Source organism: Mirounga leonina, unplaced genomic scaffold (genome assembly GCF_011800145.1).
Source record: "Mirounga leonina isolate KUSES-001 unplaced genomic scaffold, KU_Mleo_1.0 Mir_174, whole genome shotgun sequence".
NCBI lineage: Eukaryota > Metazoa > Chordata > Mammalia > Carnivora > Phocidae > Mirounga > Mirounga leonina.
In genome coordinates this window covers 74643533-74660871 of record NW_023270451.1, presented here as the reverse complement: position 1 = coordinate 74660871, position 17339 = coordinate 74643533, and the positions used below count along the sequence as shown (strand labels likewise).

The 17339-nt window shown below is 44.9% G+C and overlaps 1 protein-coding gene across 2 annotated transcripts in view; it reads left to right on the top strand.

The window, feature by feature from the left end:
* Positions 1-671: 671 nt before the first annotated feature.
* PTN (pleiotrophin) overlaps positions 672-17339 on the top strand; it is a 98659-nt gene continuing 81991 nt past the window's right edge. For both annotated transcript variants that reach the window (XM_035021182.1, XM_035021181.1), the window contains exon 1: positions 672-908. The gene's annotated coding sequence lies outside the window, so the exon portion shown is untranslated. The remainder of the gene's footprint in view (positions 909-17339) is intronic.

Genomic DNA, 17339 nt, shown 5'->3' with positions numbered 1-17339 from the left:
TTGATTAAGCCTCTAAACCCTTGGGTGTCAAAGGCATGTCACTAAGTAGGTCACTCCAGGCACCAAGGAAGCCAAGAAAGGAAAGAGCCCCCTAAAGGAAAGTGGCATTTAATTGGGAACCTCCAGACATCTGTCACTCTTGGTGACAAGCGCAAGAAAGGACTTCACACATTTGTGACGCGCAGGTGGGACGGGACTGACAGCTGGAGGAACCGGAGCTGGGTGCAGGGGAGGGTGTGTGCGCGTGGGGGGAGGAATGAGAGGCCGCTTTTGAAGACTGGGCTCTTTCATCCCGAATATCATTTGAAAAAAAAAAAAAATGGGGCCCAAATTGTATCCTAAAATGCTATCAGCTGCCCATTTAAGCGACCCCCCTTGTGAAGCCGGGGTGCGCACCCACCTAAAGCACAGGTCGGGCCGAAAGTTTGGACAAGAAAGGTTGTGCGGGGCTCTGCTCCCAACAAAACAATGTTTCATCTCCGGGCCTCTTGGTTCAAACCCGTGCGCTCGCTCCTGCGGGGCGAGAGCGGCCCTGGAGACTCCTGCCTTTAATGAGCTTCCCAATCAGCTCGCGAGGGAGAGGCGCGCTCCCTCCCTCGCCCAGCCCGCGTCCTCGCCCTGCCCGCTCCGCTCATCCCTCCCCTTCTCCACTTCCCTTCCGTTCCCTCCCCGGCAGGGCGCAGCGGAGGCCGAGGCTGGATCGGGTTCCCCGCCTGCCCGTCCCAAATCCCGCCGACGGAGCCGCCGCGCGGAGGACGAGCCGAAGCGGGCACAGGGGAGCGGGAGCCCGGGCCGTCAGCGTCCGGCAGCGAGGGCGCAGCCAGCGGCCACCCGGCACCCGACCGAGCGCAGAGCCTCGCCGCGTTCAACAAAGGCAGCCCGAGCGCGTGCGGCGTTTGCCACTCCAAGTAAGTGGGAAGCAGCGCGATTCTCGGCGGCGGCCCCGGGCGACTTTCCTTTACCCTCGCCCACTTGTCCGGGTGCCGCCGCTGATGGCGGGACGAGTGGCAGAGAGGCTGCCTGGTAGCCCCTGCGAGGGGGCTGCCTCCAAAACGGACTTGCTCCGGAGGCCAACTGAGGCATGGCTGGCCGGGGAGGCGGGGGCGGGGGGGGCGGGTCTGGGAGTCAGGGTGCGGGTAGGTGAGTGGGAGGAAAGCAGCTTGCGTCCTGCCTTGCGTGCCTGTGCACCGCGCGCCTGCTTGCAGCGGGGCACCACGCCGGGGCTTCGCGCTTTGTAAAACCTGCCGTGGGAGGTGTGTCTGCGGCGCCTGAGCCCGCGGGGCTCGGGGTCCCGGCCTTTCCCCGCGTCTCCGCCTGCACCGGGGCCTGCCAGCGGCGGCCTCCGCGCTGGCTCCTGTGGGTTCTCTGCGGGGGGCTGCTCCTCCCAGGGCCGGGGGACAGCGAGAATCCCGCACGGAGCCGCGACGCTCCTGGTCTTGCCCGCCAGCCCGGGAGGGGCTCTAGAAAGGGTCGCATCCAAAGTTTAAAAGACACACCTTAACCCCGTCTCCTCATTTGAATGCTACCTTTAATCACCGCCCTGGACGCGGGCACTTGAACTTTGCAGCTCACGTACATAAGGGTGGGGTATGTTTATTACTAACTTGCCGGATACTTAGTTTCTAAGAAATTAACGTTTTTGAAGCAAGGAACGTACTCACCTCCTTTCCTCCTTCCCATGCAAAACCTCAAACTCCCTGTCTTGAACACACACACACACAGACACACCTCTTTCTCCTTAACAAAAACACACAGAACACACACCTCTAGTTTAGACACACTTTGCTGTTAACTCCTTTTATCTATGTTAACAGCTGCTTTGTAAGTTTGGGGATACATTGAAAAAAATAGGAGTGGTGGCATGGGGGGCGGAGAGGAGGCCGATGAGGGAGAATCAGCAATGGGCGGGACATCAAAGTTTCCCTCTGTCTGAGCATCTTTCGTCTGGGTGGGCATGTTGTTTTAGCAGCTTGAGAAAGGTGGTGTGTGCCTGTGAGTGTGGGAGCAAGGGCCTGGGAGGAGGTTGAGGAGCTACCAAGAAGAGCTTTGGGACTAGTAACATAAGGAAGCAGTTTCATGATTCCAGGCAAATGTGAAGCTGATGAAACAGTAGAGCCCATTTAGCCCCTTGATTACTGGGGACTAATTGATATGTGGAGATATTTCAAGGTATTGATAGCGAAACAAAAGAAGTGTCTCCCAGCACAAAATAAAGCATGCATTTTCCATCTTCATTATGTGCCTTTTTAAGTAAATTATGCACTTTAAAGACCAAATCATTAAAAAACACTCACAGTCCAGTTAAATTCAAAGGAAATTAGAGCGGGTATTAGCTCTTTTCCTCTTTTGGGCTATGGGTTCCTTTAGAGTGGAGATACTCGTACTTTCTCATTGAAACTAGAGCAGATTTTTTTCTTATTTAAACAACAACAATACCCTACTTCCATTATTCTGTGCTTTAAGAAACTTTTGTGCTGTGAGTTCTCTAACTGTGCTTTACATCTTCAGAAGGTAATCTCCACCCCCACCCCCCCCATCCCTACTGTTGCCAGGCTCCCTTTAGGACAGTTTTCTTCTCATGAGTGAGATCTGTGAGGAGTGCCCACCTGAAGCCATACAGGACCACAGTAGGTGCTCTCTTTCAGCTGGTCACGTGGGGATACAACTGCATTGTATTTTCTTTGTTTTAAAGATTGATTTATTTGAGAAAGGGAAAGAGCGCGTGCAAAGGGCAGAGGGAGAGAGTCTTAAGCCGACTTCGCACTGAGCACAGAGTCCCACGCAGGGCTCATTCCCACGATCCTGAGATCAGGACCTGAGCTGAAACCAGGTGGGGTCGCTTAGCGGATTGCGCCGCCAGGCTCCCCGCGTTGTATTTTTGAAGAGGGAGCAGTGTTAATGCCCAATTAACATTCTGTTAATATATAACTTGTATTACCTGATGTTTAAATGAGGTATTACAGAGAATGAGGATAATTTAACAGTACATATAATATAATATATATTATAATACATAGTTCTGTGGTTTCCTAGACCTCTTTGCATGATATTTGGAGTAATAAATTTGCACATTTATTGAGAGCTTCAGTGCACCTCATTTGGTCTTTACATACAGCAATATGTAGCAGGACACACTTTTTTTTTTTTAAATGGGCATTTTTTTTCTCTAGTAAAGCCAGTTGCCTTGTTTGAATTTTTCACGAAACTTGATCTTTGGAAATAACCTGAGAGAAATAAGGTCCCCAAATAGTTTAATCGCTTTTATCAATAAAATCAATCTTAGAAATGAAATATTTTAGGTTTAGATGCTTTTTTTCCCCCCTTTGAAGATACTCTCGCTTTCTCATTTAAATGACCTCTCATGTGGATTCTGATCCTTTCTCACATGTGGTGTTTTTTTGGGGTTTGGTTTTTTTTTTTTTTATCACTCTTCAAATTTTCTCAGGAGAATGAGTTAAATGGTCTGTGTGGTTAGCTAACGGCAGATCGAAGGCCAGAAGTCAAAATTCAGAGTATAAAAGTTCTCCACTCCTGCTTTTAATATGGTGGCGTAGGGCTTTGGGGAGTGGTCCTTGACTTCTCTCCTGAAGGTAATGTCCACATTGAGAGCACCCAGGGGGATCAGAGAGCAAGCATGGTCTACACCTGAGTGCCTTGGAGTCTAGTTTAAGGTGTGGCTTACTCTGGAGCCCTGGGGGGAGTCCAGGCTCTGTGCCCTTCCATTGCTGGGATGCTGATTGGGGCTCCTTTAAAAGGTTAAGGCTGCCGTTCTAATGAATAATCAGAAGCACTTCTGTCTCCTCTTGGCACAAGGCCATGCCTTTGCTCTGTGTAAGGTAATATTCAGATACGGATCTTCTCTTTATGAGCTGGGCTGGCTTTTTTCGATCCAGAGCCAACTGGCCTGAGTGGGATTTGGGCCACAGCCTGACTCTGGAAAGTTGTTCTTCATTCCTGATGTTTATGGCCAATTCAAGTTTCCATCCATCGAGCCATTTTTCCACCCACTTCATGCCAGTCTCATATGTGGCAGAGTTCTCAGTGTCATACGATCTTCCTAGGTTGTCAAATATAACAAGGCTTTCGTTCTGCCCTGTTTTAATATTTGGTAAAAAAAAAAAAAAAAGCTAAAATGTCTGTGGTTTAAAAGAGTAGCTATAATCATCAGAGGGTGTTATATTTATGGTAACATTGTGGATTCGATTATGTAGATCACATTTGCCACGAATCCCTATTTCTTCAGCATAGGCAAAGAATACAGTGAATAGTTGATGCTTGAGATAGTTTGAGAAATAAAATTTAATTTCTTCTGGGATTTGTTTTTTTAACCATTTCTTCACAGTGGGTTTAGGTGAAGTGACATATCAAAAAAAAAATCATCATGATGTATTTCCTAAAAGCAGAATTCTTAGATTCCTAAACATCATACTTAGTAAAAAAAAAAAAAAAAAAGTCAAATTTTGTATATGAATCTTGAAAGAAGTGAGTCATCGTAACTGACTCTTAATTCTAAGAAATGTGCTTAGTACAAACCAAAATGTCACTTAAAAGGCAAATAGCATGCTGTATTCCTAACCTTTTGTTTCCACTTCTTCCAACTTTAACACTTCCCTATCCCCCTCATCTGGCTCTCATTACTCCCTTCTATTCATCCAGTGCCATCAATTCCCATTTAACAAGTCCCAGGGTGTCTTGCCCAATTCCTTTGCCATATCTGTGGTGGTGTATACACCTTCATGTACCTATGTATCGGGAAGGGTTGCCCATATCTTGGGATTCATGGAAGGCTGGGCTTTTTTTAGCTGAAATTTTCACGTTTTTCTGACCTGGTTCACTGAAATCTGGTTATTGGTCCAATGTGCTCTCTGTGGACTACCCTGGATTGTTTCCCTTTTGATTAAGACCCTGGCTAGGATCAGTTTATGCTTTCATCACTATGAGAGGTGTTGGCTTCATTTTCCTCTAGTTTCTCAACTTCAGTGGAGCCAGGATTACTCACCTCCATCCCCCCAGGTCCTCCCGCAGCAATGCAATGTTTCTTGCTCCTATGACGAGTCAATTTAACCATAATAAACAGTTTTTATTATATAAATGCTAGCTGCCTAATACCGTGCTAGACAATGTAATATGCTCAAGAAATAAAACAGTTTCTTTTCTCTAAGGCTTACAGTTTTACAATTCCATTTGTATATGGAAATGGTGCTAACTTGTGAAATCCTTTATTACAAATACATTTAAAAGAGATGTCAGACAGTGAAAATCCATTTATAGCTCCCCTCCCCCCCATCTCTGGAAAAACACTTTAAAAGTTACAGGTCATTTCATCAAACAAATGGCTTGCCAACGCTGCTTTCTTATGATTATCTGATTATCTTTTAGTGCAACCTCTCTGACATATTAACTTTCTCCAACTTCCTTGGCCACTCCTCTCAGCATTTTTTTTTTTTTTTTTTTTTTTTGCTTTTCCCAACTTCCAAATGTAGACATGTGGACATTCATTTCCAAATATTCAGATCTCGCCCCCTACCCCTCCCTCTCTCTCCAAATGCTTCAGTATTGATCATGACTCTTTGAGTTTCTACTCCAATTTTCATGAGAGAACTCTCAAATCTCTCCATTCTCTACTGAGTTTTGGTGTCACATCTAAAATTTTTTTTTTAAAGATTTTATTTATTTATTTGAGAGAGAGAGAATGAGAGCATGAGAGGGAGGAGGGTCAGAGGGAGAAGCAGACTCCCTGCCGAGCAGGGAGCCCAATGCGGGACTCGATCCAGGGACTCCAGGATCATGACCTGAGCCGAAGGCAGTCAGTCGCTTAACCAACTGAGCCACCCAGGCACCCTAAAATTTTTTTTTTAAATGAATACTAAAGGGGATGCTTTGAGCACAATCCTAGTTGGGGAAGGAGATTAAAGCAAAGGACTTCTTGTTATTTTATTCTTAATCCCAACAGACTTCTACACATATTGACTGTCCCATTACATGTCAGGTAGTGTGATAGGGGATACAAAAATAAATAGGCTTTCAAATAGCTTATGGGCCACTCAGTGTATGTGTGAATACCATTAAAATAACTACAACACAAGTTACAGTAAGATATGTACATACAAAGTTTTTGTCCTAAGCAGTTCCAGCAAAAAAGTGATTAAAAAAAATTTTTTTAATGAGAAAAAAGGAACTTTAACTCAAAAAGGCTGAACGGAGAAGGTGATAATATTTATTTCGGAATCATCACTGTCTTTCGGTTACTTCATTGCCATTTGTTCTGGAAGAGAAATTGAACTCTCGATTCCTTTGTGGTTTCATTTCACATTGGCCATGTGATAAGGCAGATAGGAAATGAGTGAAAGTGACATCTGAGAATTCACTCGGAGTTATTTGGAATAAATATAATATTAAAGACTTGACGCATCACTGTAGATGGCCTCTTCAGGAAAATATATACCGGACATGAGATGACTGTCCTTCAGTGGAAATCTATGCATGGAGGAAAAGAAAGCAAATCCTCCCTGTTAGCTGTGGAATTTGGATGAAACTGTGAGTCAGAGGTTGAAGGCACCCAAGGAGGGTTTCCCAGGCAAATCTGTCCTCTAGGTGGAGCTCTGATTCTGCCCTGCTCTTCTCTTCTCCCCTTCAAGTGACTTTAACTCTTGCTTTTCCCAGCAGGGTTGACCCTGGAGGAGCTCATCTTTCCCCTGTCATAGTTACTCACCATTACCACAAGCTCCGCCCCACCCACACCATGCACCCTTAACGCCAGGGTCTCTCTCCCATTCATCTCAAGAACCCTAGAATATTTAGCACCAGACCATTGAAAATGACCAATAATGTCTGGGAAATGAGTGAAAAAAATAAATGACTCAATACCATTCTCTCTGCCTCTCATGCTCCAAAGACCTTGATGATCTGTTCTCTATACATAATCCCTCTAAACATCACCTGGTGCCAATTTCTTATTTAAATCTGAGCACCCCCATTCTCAGCCTCGAACCTCTATAAAAAGCCTCTCCATCTCTCATTTCTTCACCTCCTTCATTCCAAGGGTCATCTAAGCCTGCCAGTTCTCTGACCTGTCTTCCTAATCATACTGCCCCTCGTCCACTTTATGCCCAAACCTTGAATGGTCTCTGACTCATGGCTACCTCCATAATGGGGAGAGAAATCTGACTTATCTCTTCTTTAACAGACCATGTAATTCAAAGCTATAAGACTACTCACTTGAAGACTTATTTTCATCATAACTCCAATGTGGCTATAAAACATTTGCTTTTCAGGACTTTTTACATTTATTTTTTTATATTTTTGTAACAATTCTAGTTAGGTAGGCTGAGAAAGATTTTTTTTTTCCCCAAACGGATACAGTTAAGCTTAGAGAGGTTAAGGTGACCTCTCAGTAAGTGCCATGAAAGTATTAAAGATTTTGGGGTGCCTGGTTGGCTCAGTCGTTAAGCATCTGCCTTTGGCTCAGGTCATGATCCCAGGGTCTTGGGATTGACGTCCTGCATGGGGCTCCCTGCTCAGCGGGGAGCCTGCTTCTCCCTCTCCCTCTGCCTCTCCCCCTGCTCATGCTCTCTCTCTCTGACAAATCTTAAAAAAAAATTAAAGGTTTTAAAATTCCTACTTTGGGTATTTTGTTCTCGTCTATAACATAATGCCATTTCTTCCTTTGGCTAATTAATTTTCATGTCCCAGTTGCCTCTTATATCAAACCTAAACTCCAAAGTATATATAGTACGAGGCCAAATAACCTAGGGTAGTGGTTCCCTGTCTTCAGTGCTTATCAGAATAACTAGAGTCCTGTCCTAGCTTCCAGATGCCTGGGGCCCATCCCTACAGATTCTGACTTAAGGGGTGGAATCAAGGAACCTGGACATGTGACAGGCCACCTGGATGCTGGTGATGCAGTAGACATATTAGCTCTAACACTCCCATATTTGAGCTCCACGGTCAAGGAAATCAAGGCAGAAACCACAGAAATACTACTAGCTCTGTGACCATCAGCAGATACTGTAGTTTTTCTTCAATTGCCTGGTCTCTCATTTTAATGAGAGCACAAATACTTCCCTTGTAGGATTGCCATGACTATTAATCGAGAAAATGAACATGAAGGACTGAACCCAGAGTCTGATAGCTAGGGAGTGTTGGATGAGGGTGATGAAGGTGTTAATTACGGGGGGGACACAATGACACTGTGCCCAATGACACCACGCTCCCCCACGGCTTTTATTTCTCAGGCCCAGTTGCGTTCTCAAATAGGCAGACGGAAACCTGGATGAGACCCTTCTGCTGCTCTCCACACTCTCAGATCATTCTCTGCAAAGGCAGCTCCCAAACTCCCTTCCTCTGAAAAGAAACCTACAACGTGTGGTCATGCTTAAGGCCTGGGGTCTCCAAATCAGGCTTCTGCTGACCGTGGCCTTTCTTGTAGCATCTAGGAGAGCATTGTGCGTTCAGGGCACCCCCCAGTCCAATGCAGCCATCCCATTGCTGACACTGGGGATGCCCATAACCGCATTCTCCCTGACTCCTGCTACCACCAAGGAAGCATGAGCTCAGAGGAAGGAGTCCAGGTGAAGCTGCAGAAACCCACATGGTTTCCTTGCAGTTCTGCCTGTTGTTCGGTGTGGGATGGTGCGTGTGTCATGGAATCTCATGCAACCTCAGGATTTTTTAGCCGTCAGGTGTCGGTGAGGATGGTGATGGTATCACTTGCTTTGCCTTCGGTGATAAAGGTACATTGTGACAATCCGGCGTTCATAAACTGTAAACTCTTACGCTAGATGTGAGCGGTTCGTAATAAAATCAGTGGGGCCAGTTCTTTCTTTTTCCCTGATTCTGCTGCTTGTCATTGTCACTTTCTGAGGATGCCTAGAGATGGCTTAAGGTGCCCGAAGGTACGTTTGACCGGTTGAAGTGAGTAGGAGGAGAGATGTGTGAAGGGTATGAAGAAACGAAAATCTGAGTCGGAGTGGGGGGGAGAAAAAAAAACCCAAGACAATCCTAAAAAAAATGCTAAACTAAAATGGTTTTGCATTCTTTTACTAAATATTATATTATAGTTCTTCCTAAGAGTTGTCAAGGAGACATACCAAATTTTTCAATCCGTTATGCTTGCTAAATTTAGTCTTTGCAATTGAATAGCAACACTGTTTACACTGTAGCAGGCGCTCCTCACACTTTCACGGGCATTTCAGTCCCCTGGAGATCTTGCCAAAATGCAGACTGTGGTTTAGCAGGCATTCGGCAAACTCATAGAGCCTGCACGTCTCCTACAGCGATAGCAATAGCCAGCTGCTGGCCCGGGGACCTGACTTTGAGTAGCCAGCCACCAGGGTGGAGATGAACGAACTTGAGAGAATGGGAGAGGGATCCGAACTCTCCGGTCATGACATTCACAGCTTAATACAAACATTGAGGGTCATGGGCAATAACCCTTCTTGCTACAGGCAAAAGCTGCTCATGCCTATACTTCATGTCCAAATATTTACAGTGTTTGGTTGTTTATAAAAGCGCAATCACCATCTGAATTCCTACTTGCCTCAGCTGAAGACCCTTAGAGTAAGAGGCCCCCCTGCCAGGTGTGTACAATTATCTCCTTCCAGTGCTTTCCCTGGAGTGGACAAGTGATCCAAATCCTGCTGCCTTAATTGGCCTTAAAAGCTAGTGAGACGTGTTTAGGAAACTTCACTCTTAGTATGAAAAGGATATAATATCATTTGTCTTCTTGATGCTAGAATATTCTCTTCTTTAGGCTTTGAGTAGGATTCTCCTTGATTGTCCCTTCCATACTGTAATGGAAGTCGAGCAGGTGTCCTCCATCTTTGTGATTTCCAAGAAGACGCTGGGCTCCCCAGAGAAGGAGCCAGAGATTTTTGCCTCAGAGCCAGGTTTAAGCAATAAGGAACATATCTCAGTACCATTCTTGGGTAATAGAAAATCTTCACTCAAGCTAAAACAAATGGAGACCACACACAATTTTCAAATGATATTTTCACACCGGCCTTCCTTGTTTGCTAATAATGTAGCCTTTTCTAAACCTAGCCCTGGGATTCTTGCCCATAATATCCAAGGATCATCCCTGAGGTTTTGACAGATAGTGGTCTTCATTTGAGATCCGAAGAACACCATAGGGGCTGTAAGTGGGTATGTGCAAGCTGGTCCTATGGGGCGTCCATGTTAAGCCTGAAGTGGGATCTTTAGCTTAAAAGAAATACCCTGCAGCTTTGGAGAATCTTAGGCAAGGGTCAATTTTGTTGTTCAAAAAATATTTTCTACAAAAAAAAAAAAAATGTTGCCTTCTCTGTGCAATATATTTCTGTGGATGTGGTCCAAGGGGTATAACTGAGGAAGACTGAACTGTTCTAGGAAGGGAAGCAGGTAGTTTATTAGATTATTTTAACGAATTTAGATACTTAAATTTTGTAACAAGAGCCTTTATTCCTATCCTCTTTTTTAATTTACAACATACATTTAACTATTAAATTCAATGTCTTTGGCAATATTCAGAATCTCAAATATAGCTCCATGCATGTCAAACTTGTGAAAAGGTGGCTTCACTTTAATCATATGAAAAATAATAAAGGTTTTTTCATTATTATATTTGTTATTAGAAAAACAGAAATATATACCTGAAACAAACATCATTTTTTCCTCATCCTAGAAAAATATGTGTTCATGGTATAAGATGCTCAAAGTTTTAAAAACTATAAAGAAGAAAAACTCAGTCTTGCTCCAAACAGATACTGCTATTAACACTCTGATATACATCTACAGTTTTAGGATCTACTGATATCTCTGATACACATCTACAGTTTTAGGATCTACTGATCTCTCTGACATCTACAGTTTTAGGATCTACTGATATCTCTGACCTACATCTACAGTTTTAGATCTACTGATCTACTATTTAAAAAGTAGTTGAATGAATAATGATATGTCTTTCAAAAACCAACATTATAATTAATGCATGCTATATTTTTAATAGCTTTACACACATTCATGTGCATTTGTTTTTTACTAAATAGGCCAATTAAGATGGAAATTCAATTTATTTAGCTTGACATCGGGAACTTTGAATCCTAAAAAAAAAAGCTAGTCAATTACTATTACAGAGTCTCCTAATAAAGTTGGAAGTAGAAAAATGAAAACAAATATAATCCCTGGAAGCAAACAAACAAAATCTTTGTCCCAGCAAAGGATGTACTGCTTAACCAAGAACACGTAATCCTGTGGAATTTAGCAATCCTGTGGAATTTAGTGTATGCCAATTAAAGGTCAAGCTGAGTAAACAGTATCTTCCATTCTTATCCTTGAGGACCCTTCCAGATACATGTGTGTGTTTGCGGGGGCGGGGGGGGGGGGGGGTAAAAGTGTCCCCAGGGAAGCCACAGCTGCCTGATCTTGCCCAGGGCCCATCTAACCCCTTTAGCCACTCCCAGGAGGCTAGGCACCCTCTGGGCCCAAAGCACTGCAGGTGGGTAACCTGCGGGGGCAGCAGACCTTTTGAAGCCTGCGGCTCTTTGATGCGTTGGCACCCAGTGGGGAGTTGTCCATTTGCTCTGTTGTTACTTGGAATGACTAAGGTACAAATTGGCTCTAGTTGAAAGTGAGTCAGATCAAATTGGCGTTTGACAACCACATTCCTGATCGGAGAGGACAGGCGGTAGTTAAACGCTTTGATTGTCTATGTCAGTATTGGGATTCCCACCAACTTGAGCCTGAAATGATTTTTAGCCTTTTTTAAATAGCGGTTTTAGTCTGACAGGGATCACAGAGTTTGCCCTCTGATATGTGATATCTGGGGATTTGGAGATGTAACTTCAAGGCTGTCATAAATGAATTTGGTTTGGAGAAGTAGATCAGAATAATTCAGCAGGAGTTAGTGGGTAGAGGTGGATTTCTAACAAATTTCTCTCAAAATAGATCCATGTTTCCAAAAGGCAGCCTAACTCTGGGTGTCTCACGTCTCATCCAGTGATGTGCTCTTGCAAGTGGTTAAAATGAGAGTGGTTAACTTCAAAGGCAGCAGAACCAGTAGACAAAAGAAATGGAAGTGGACTTGGTTTGAGATTTTAGGGAAAACATCCCCAAACCTGATAGTCGGAAGCCCTGTGCTTGGGGAGAGGAACTTCAGGCCTCCCAGAAAATTCTGTTAGATAGAGTTGAGGTTTCCTCCACTGTGGAGGAACCAATGAGCCCACTGGCTCTGGTGGGGTTTGTTAGGAGACTTCTCTGGGCTGGATTGGTCTTGTTTGCTTTCCCAATCTCCTGGGCTCTTGATGCCTCTTGGTATAAAGACATCATGAAGTCAAGCTCTTGTGGAGCAACCGTGGCCCCTCTTTGTTCTTCTCAGAGGAAGCTTTTGAAGACAAAAACAGTAGCAGCAATTCCAGTGTCTCAATTAGGACCTGAACAATCTTGGGTGCAAGACCGAGAGGTAGACGATTTGGTCGCTGGAGCCAACTCTTCCATAAAGGTGCACGTCCTCTAGCCCATTGTCTCCATCCATGTGTTCTCCACCCTCAGGAGGGATCATGAAAGGGGATCAAGGAGGAGACAGAGAGGCTCCCTTTCATGCCCTGGAGCACAGCAGGATCCTCCAGGCCCACGGCTTGGCTGCACACATGCCAATGAGCTTCCTGGGTTGGCTTTGTACCTTGCCATCCATTTATCAGCTGTAATGGGTAATGTTAAGTATCTTGTTTAAATTAGAAAAAGTTTAGGCTTGGCCCTTTCTATTAAAAAGTCCAATATTATGTTGAAGAACAAATTGGTATCCCCTTGTCTTCTTCCCTCCTCCAACTGACCTCTTCCTTATCTGATTTCCAAGTTCACACCAAGGTGTGGCCCAGGTTATTATCATCCATTAGAACCTAAGCAACATTTGAAAACCAATACAGAATCGGGGGAAAGTGTAACTACTCTTCTTACCGTGATTTTAAGTATATCTTTGGTGAAGAAGATCAACCTAAGTATTAGAGGCTGTTTTTCTCAAAAGGGGATGGACTCCAGAGTGATAAGGGATTGCTTATCTCTATTCTTGGTGCAATTTTAACAAAATCACACTCTGTCCCTTGAGAGTGTTAAATATTTGTATCTGTTATGACTCATCATGCTGCAGTGGGGTTGGGATATCCGTGAGACCTGCAGAGAGGCCAGGAACCTCTGAGTTGGAAGAGGTAACAAACAGGGCAGTGAAGTACAGACCAATTAGTAAGGCTTCACGGAGGGACACTTGAGGTACATACTAGAAAGGGTAAGACATACAAATATTGACTGGTGTTTCTTGAAACAAATCTGCAGATCTTAGGACCTGTTCCTCAAGATAACATCTGATACTATTTCCATTTGTTGATCTCCATATGAAGATGCTTCCATTTTTTTAAAAGCTTTTATTTTTTGTTATATAGAGAGGGTATGTGTGCAGGTGTGCACGAGTGGGGAGGTGGGGACAGAGGGAGAGAGAGAATCCCAAGCAGACTCCCTGCTGAGCATGGAGCCCGACGTGGGATTCGATCTCATGACCCTGAGATTATGGCCTGAGCTGAAATCAAGAGTCGGACGCTTAACTGATTGAGGCATTCAGGAGCCTCTGAAGATGCTTCAGTTGTTAAATCATTTTGGGTCATTGGTCCTTTGTATTTAATGGAAATCATTATATTAATTCTGAGTTTCAGTGGTCATGTGTCTTGTCACTGAATCTCATCTTTCTAAAACTCTATTGCTTGGTAATCATTTCTAGTTCTTTCTCTTCATCACTGCCCAAATAGCAACTGGCATAGAGCCAGGTACTCAATTCACATTTGTTGCTTCATAGAATTAGGATAACATTTTACCTAGTTTCTACCCCCCACCTCCCATCCCCACTGGTTTCCCCCCGCCAACCCTGGCAAGATTTAATATTACTTGGCTGCCCTAGCCGCAAATTGTGACCTGAGCAATTGTTTTCCTTGGCATCTCCAGCTTTTCTTTTCCCCTCGATCCTTCATACTCAGGGATATTTTCACTATCAATGTTCAGACACCCAGAGGCCTGCCTTCTGCTGTTATGAGGCATCTTTTTATCCAGGCTTCATGCTGGCCATTGGCATCCCTCGCTTCCCTTGCTGTGCTCTGGGCGCACATGGCAGTTGGTCAAGTTCAGGACCTGCCAGCACCTCTGAGGTGCTGTTTCTGGGAACTTCCAGGGCCAGACTTTGTCCCTTACCATCAGCGATTTCTAGAAGCTGCAGACGTTGCTCACTCTTTGTGTGACTTCCTCCCCTTTTTCCCTTCTGAGCACCATCCACCAGCTCGAATAATGCTATCTAATGTTTTGCCGGGTGCTTTCTACGTGTAGGACACAGTGCTAGAACTTTACATTCAGTTCCAGATTAAATACTCCCAACAACCCCGTGGGAGAAAGACCATTTTCCTTCTTAGTTTAAAAATGAGGAAACAGAGTCTCAGGATCGTTAAGTAACTTGTCCAAGATCACAGGCTAGTGAGAGGTAGAATTAAGATTGTAGTCCAAATAGTTCTGACCACAGGGCTCTTAAGCAGCGTGCTGTTCTACCTCCCTCCCCCTGGTCCATGACAAGGGTCCCGTGAGTATCTGAAGAGGTTTTGGCTCAGTATTCCCTTCTTTCCCCTGGCCAGGGTCTAGAAATAAGGTCTTGTACTGTGTAATTTATTTCTACCTCCCACCGATCGGGAGAATACCCTCCCTTGGACAAAGAAGTCTGTCATTAGGCTAGACCTCTTCGGCTGCATATTATCATGTATTGGTTCATTTTCCATTGTCTCCTCAAGCATCACTTGGCCTGGCCTGGTGGTTCAAGGGGCTTGTGCTGAGGAAGGGACAGGGGAACACAGGCAGGAGGGTGTCCGGGAGATGCTCTGTCTGGGCCTGCTATCACCTGACTAAATTGTTGGATTGCTGTGTTCCAGCCCTGGGGAGGCCACAATGCTGTGTTTGTGTATGAGAGCCTCTGGCTTTGATTAGCAGCTAGCTCCAGCAGCTGAACACACAATAGGGACCAAAGGATGGGGGAAAAAAATCCTGCTACAGTTCCCCATTGGTAAGCATTCCCTGTCAAGCCTGGACATCCAACAGTGGGGCCCAGATGGACAGAGGCTGGGAAAGGTTAGGCGATGGATTCTCCATGCCCCACAGCCTGTTGTGTGGGATGAAGTGTTGAGCCCTCTGCCTCCCGATGTCTTTCACGATTAGGTCTGAGACTGGTATTGATGTGGTTTGACTCGAGGCAAAGCCTGGGAGGCTGAAGAGCGTGAAGGAGTCCCACAGTTACAAGGGCTGGCGTGAAAACAGTGGGAAGGGTGCACCTGTCTTAAAGGGCTAGTCACCCAGTATGAAGAAAAAAAAGGCATTACCTTGGCTGTGTAGACAAGGTAGGAGTAACTGTGACTGTAATTTTATCAACAAAAGAGAGAAGTGGGAAGTTTTTATTTCGTAACAGAGGCAGAGTTAGTCATTTTGTAACAAACGAATAATAGAATTTTATTCTCATTAAATTTTCTGTCATAAGCACCCTATCCACTGGTACCTGAATAAGAAGGTATCTGCCCGAATTACAGACCCCTCGTAGATCCTTAGAGGAGTATTTAATTCAGTGAGAATTTTTAGCCAGTAGAGTATTTGTCTGAGACACTGTGCATGTTACAGAGGGACACCATCCATTATCTTAGCCTGTAGGTCCCTTGTCTGGGTCCTCCTAAGAGGGACACAGTGGACTTGTAGTTAGAAAACTATACAGTATAGCATATGATGAATTGGTAAAAGAATAGTTCGATCAAGTTACCTAGAGGAAGAAAGTGTTCTGGTCTGGAGCGGCAAAGGGGGATCCCATGAGGAGGTAGGATTTGCAAAGACAGAGGGCTGTTGAGAGTGGGAGAAGGGTGGGGCGGGGGAAGCATCCAGGTGAGGGGTGAAGGAAGGGGACAGCCAAGGAGATGACAAAATCAAGATACAGGGGACTGATTGCAGACGGGCCCGATGTGTGCACACAGTAGGTGACCAGAGGACCAAAGTTAGCAGAAAAAAAGCATAGGACAGCAAGAGTAAGACCCCTGAATGCAAGCTAACGTGCTTGAATTGCACTGTGTTAGACAGAAAGGAATCACTGAAGGTTGTCCACCAGTAAGGAAGGGGGGGAAAAAAAGTGGTGAAGTATAAGAAAGATGATTTTTAGAAAAGTAATAGATTAGAGGTGGAGAGAATCTGTTAGGTTTTAAAAAATAATCCTCTGCATACCAGCCCTCCCCCTCAAGCCCTTGATCCTTTCACATTCTGGAAATCCTGTTCATGCTTCAGCGCTTTGCTTAAATACCATCTCCTCCATGAAAATTGTCTTTACTGCCCCAGTTGAAATGAATACTTCTTTTTCTGTTCCCCAACTTTCTATGATTTCTAGTTTTCATTCATTGATTCAAAAACATGCAATGAACACCGTGTGCTGAGCTCTACGTTAAGTGCTAGGAATGCAGAGATGAATACAGCCCCGTCTCTGTCTTCACATCCCACAGTCTGGCTGGGGGACAGGCACGCACATCAGTGGAGTGCCCGTGCAGTGATCTAGATCCGCACGTCTGAAAGTCCGTAGGAGAGACACCTAAGTCCGCTGGGGGTGGATTCAAAGCAGGCTTCTAGGAGATCACGTCTCCTAACTTGTGTTTAAAGCTTGAAGAAGATAAGGAAGGGGGCGTTCTAGATAGAGAAAACAGTGTGAATCCTGAGTTTATTCTTGAACAGTTACTTTAAATGACTGTCCCTTCCTTACTTATCTGTGGAGCTCTTTGCCCAATGCTTGGGCACAATACCGAATGAATGCATTTCTGATGCCTTGGTGTAACGAGGTACTTGGGAGGGATCCTTTCTGGAGACAAGCGATCTGAAGTCTAGATGTTAGGTTGGAAGGTGGGTATTTGAAGGGTGGTTGGAAAATGGGACATTGAAGCTGACCAGTTTGGGAGAATTCTGGTGCCATGGATAGAAAGAAGACATCTAGAGAAAGGGCTGATTTGGGAGAAGAGGTGGATGTCCTGGGTCTGAAGAAAATATGGCAAGATGGGATTACCCCCAGACCCGAGCATGAGCTGGACCCTTGTGTCCCAGGTCTCTCTGAATTTTGTGGGCCTCCTCAGTGTCTGGGGAGGCCTTTTGATGAGCTCGAGCCCCAGGCGTGTCACCACGGGGTCAGCGGTCACCAGGCTCCTTGCTGTACCTTCTGCCCCAGGAGATCTTGCAACATACTCTAGCTACAATGAGCTAAGACCCCATTAACAATTTTATTTTCTGGGGAATATTTTTGATTCCTTTGCTCCTCGCTTTAGATCTTCCTT